Source organism: Rhagoletis zephyria, unplaced genomic scaffold (assembly GCF_001687245.7).
Source record: "Rhagoletis zephyria isolate East Lansing unplaced genomic scaffold, Rhagoletis_zephyria_1.1 Rzeph_scaffold_13280, whole genome shotgun sequence".
Taxonomy (NCBI): domain Eukaryota; kingdom Metazoa; phylum Arthropoda; class Insecta; order Diptera; family Tephritidae; genus Rhagoletis; species Rhagoletis zephyria.
In genome coordinates this window covers 4,467-8,546 of record NW_016170351.1, presented here as the reverse complement: position 1 = coordinate 8,546, position 4,080 = coordinate 4,467, and the positions used below count along the sequence as shown (strand labels likewise).

Sequence of the window (4,080 nt, the reverse complement as noted above, 5' to 3'; positions counted from 1 at the left end):
TATATGTGTGTATGGACTAAGCAGCTGGATCTAATCACCAGCTCCACACAGTCTAGCGTTGACAGACAATTTATTTAGTAAATAGATAAGTTTTAAAATAACTCAGGCACAAACAGCAAGTAAAATTTTGCGCTGGTAAAATGTCACAATGTCAAACATAGGATGACATATTCTACCTTGATTTAGGATTTTTTTTTATTTTGGCCAACTGTTTTGTTAAAAGCAAGAACATAAAAAGTCGCGATGCTTATTTATAATTGTGCACACATTTGAACGCACATAAATATTTATTAAAAATTTTTTGTTGTTGCCAAAGCAGCTATGCATGTGTATAAAAAAACTACAAACAATAAGTTTGCTGTATTTGCCAAATATTTGTGTTTCACTTTCTTCTTCTTTTGACTTTCATTTTCAATTACCGATAACCAACACTACTCGCACTTATCACACGTTTTGGCCATGCAATGCTTATCTGTTTCCGTGGTGTAGTGGTTATCACATCCGCCTAACACGCGGAAGGCCCCCGGTTCGATCCCGGGCGGAAACAGTTGATGCTTTTTTTTTTTTTGAATATATTGAACTTTCAATTTAAAATTTTTATTTATATTACCCAAAGCGATTTTTAATGAAGCTAATAGATATTAGCCGTCATCGATTCGCCACTTCGCTGCTTGCTATGTTTGAGTTCCGGTCGCTTAAAGAAAAACTTTGCATGTGAAAGCAACCACAAAGTTAGCTAGCACGGATAGACGATAGCGAGTTTGGTTGTATCTCATTGAGTTCGTTCGTTTCGCCAGTCGTTAACTGTTGGCGAATCGATGACGGCTATTTAGTGCTTCGCTAGCGGTATTTCAATACATATTTACATACGCTCAAGGATTTCAAGTATTTATTTCATAACAATAATGTATATACTACATACATATGTACATTGGGGCAGAGTAATTTAATTTCGGAAAAAGTGTATGTCGTCTTTGAATTCTACGTTCGTTTCTAAGCAAAAATCGTGAACAAACTATATACCAAAAATTACGCTTGACCCTCCCAATTTTTAAAAGAAAATTTAGTGTATTATATTTTTTTCTGAATGAAATTAATTTTTCATTTAAAAAATTTATGGCCTTATTCATAAAAAATAAAGTAGCTTTAAAATAGGTTTATAAACTGAAAAAATGTATGAAAACGTCATTTTATAAAGCTCTTTAAATCTACTTTATTTTTTATGAATAAGGCCATTAGTGTTTTCTTCATATTTAAGAAACTACTTCACAAGTTCGTTATGCTTGTTTATTTCACAAAATTTATTGGTGTAATTAAAGATAAATTTCTACCAAAAAAGTTACAATATACTGCTTTTTATTTCGAAAATTAGGAGGGTCAAACGCCAGTTTTGCTTAGAACTAATCGTAGAATTTGAATTTGCTATGCACTTTCTTTGGAAATTTTGCTCCGAACAAATTAAACTAGGCATAGTATTTCCAAAATTAGTTAAGATATAAATCAAAACGTTTTTTTGTAGAGGTCTAACTTAAAATATAGAAAGAAGAAAAAGTTGCTACCTGTTTGAAAATGGTAGTTTAAGTAAATTGATAAAAAAGTAAATATTGCAGTATGGCTGAAAAAGAATTTATAAGGCTTACAGCCGAGAATAATTTTTCAGGGTTACCACCTGTTTGAAAATTTTAATTTAATTTAACTGATAAGATAAATTGAATATTGCTATATGGGTATAAAACTGAAGACGTTTAGGAAATTTTACTGCCGAAAATATTTTTGAGGAGGGTTGCCACATGTTTGAAAAATTTGTATTCAATTGAATTGATAAAATAAATGAAATATTACAAACGGGTATCAAATAGCACAAAAATGCTTTTTAAGCGCAATGAAACACGCCGGATATTTGCTAGTACATAAATAAATATGAGTTTAATTAGAATAAAAATTTGTAATTTTGATTAATATTTTTTGACCTGCTTTTTAATGAAATTATTGCTTACTAAAAAATAATTCCATTTGTTTTATTAAATCACGCTTATTTAAAATTTTAATAAAATACTATGAGAGTTATCTTTCAGGTTTGTCAGGCGTTTCAGATTTCGGTTGAGGGCCGGCTTTCATATAATTGCACTAAAATATATTTTTTCAACTCTCAATGCCTAAAAACCCTGGTGTGGAGCAGCAACTTTAACAAAACCACGCGAGTAAATTAAAATATTCATATAAACCTCTAACGAGAAGATTATTGAACAGAATAAATGCAATACATATCTAATATTAATAAAAAATTGTATAATAACTAATGATAAAAACACGCATTTGGCGTCAACTAATGGCTGGAAGGATTCGATACATACAGTTTTTGAAAGCAAACAAAAAATCACTAGTATGGATATTTTTAAGAAAAGAAAAATCCGCAATATAATCCTGATGCGAAAAACGATACAAAGGAAATAAAAAGATTGCCCATATTTATGACAACAAAGTGCATTTGGCTGATATTTTCATGATAGCAGACACTCGTTTGTAAGAGTAGTTTTTCTTACCTCATCTTTTGCGGCTATAAAAAGAATAAAGATAAAACTATACGCAGCATATAAATAAAGGACACTTGAGGTCAAATACATTACTGCGTAAACAATAATAAACCGTAAAGTGACAAATAATTTTTACCAGCTTTCAGTTTGGACAAGTTAAGTACAAAAAAATGTAATGACAAAAATTGCAACATGTCTTTCTCCACTTAGAGTTCTTACGTTCTTAGGAAATTTTATTGCATCTACAGGCACCGTCACTCTTTCCTCCATTCCTAGACATATCAATATAAAAGGAAACGAAACTGCAGATGAGATGGAGAAGTATGGTTCTGAGATCCAATAAACGAGACACTCAACTATATACAACCACCGTTTAGTTATCGTATTATCGGGGCCAATTACTTGTGGATCAAACGAGATGAGTGTGAGGTCTCAAGCCATTATAGTAGCAGTTAAACATCCGTCATTAGAGGACACTGTGTTTTTGCAACAATGCTTCAACGACGAAATATCCCTCCACCTGGTCCTCACTCACAAAGGGCGCTTGCAATGAAGGACTATGTCTCCCGGTGGGTCTTCACAATCAAATACATACGTGCTGCTGAAAGAACTATTAAACAGTTCACTCTTTATTCAAAAAATGGACTATATTTATTTGGAAGTATTTTACATACATATTTAGGTACATATATGTACATATCTATATTTATGTTTATTATCTTAAGTGCATACGAATAGCCATTTCTATTTACTTAATTAATTAACTTCCATTCAATTTAGCCAACCAACAAATAAAACATCATACCAAATTAAAATTACTCTATCATTCGCCAATTAGGAAGTCAATTATTTACTTAAGAACATAAATTCTCATCACTTTTGACTTAATTTAACGACATTTTGTAAATTACACTCTTCATTATTTAACACTTGACGCTGTCAACGACTTCCGCAATTCTCCGCTGGTGGCAGCAGCGATTGTCTAATGGCAGCAAAATAAAATAAAGAAAATTGCGCGCACGCAACACTTGAAATGTCAACAACATTTTGCTACTCTCGCTTTCAAAACAATCCCCATCGGGGCGAGTAATACCAAATACGTAAAAATGGTGTAAAGGCGTGAATGTAATTATGTCTGTGTGTGTGTGCCATAGTTGTCAACAGCAGTGTATCAAGTTGCCCAAACCCAAAATCTAGAAAAGCATTATTTGCTGAAAGTGAAGAGAACGATGCAAGTTCAGATAGCTCACGCCACATGTATTCATTCCAAGTGCTGGGTTTAGTGCTGGTGCGAGCGCTTTGAGTGGTAGTGGTGTTGTATTCATTATTCTCACTTTATTTTACTACGACCACAACACTTAGATATCACACTCACACGCATCAAAGCAGCTATAAAAAGTGAGTGCGCTGATGAGGAGGTGCTGTACGATAGTAAAGGTGGAATATGGAAAGAAGAATGAAAAAACTGCTTATCCTTTTGAATAAAGCAAGAAGGCAAAAAAAAAAACATAAAAACCGGGAATTGTGGAAGGCGTTGGGTGTCGAA

The 4,080-nt window shown here is 32.7% G+C and overlaps 1 non-coding gene across 1 annotated transcript; it reads left to right on the top strand.

Moving 5' to 3' along the window:
* The first annotated feature begins 474 nt into the window (after positions 1 to 474).
* Positions 475 to 547, top strand: TRNAV-AAC (transfer RNA valine (anticodon AAC)). Its single transcript has one exon. It is a non-coding gene; the product is annotated as a tRNA-Val (tRNA).
* Positions 548 to 4,080: the final 3,533 nt, after the last annotated feature.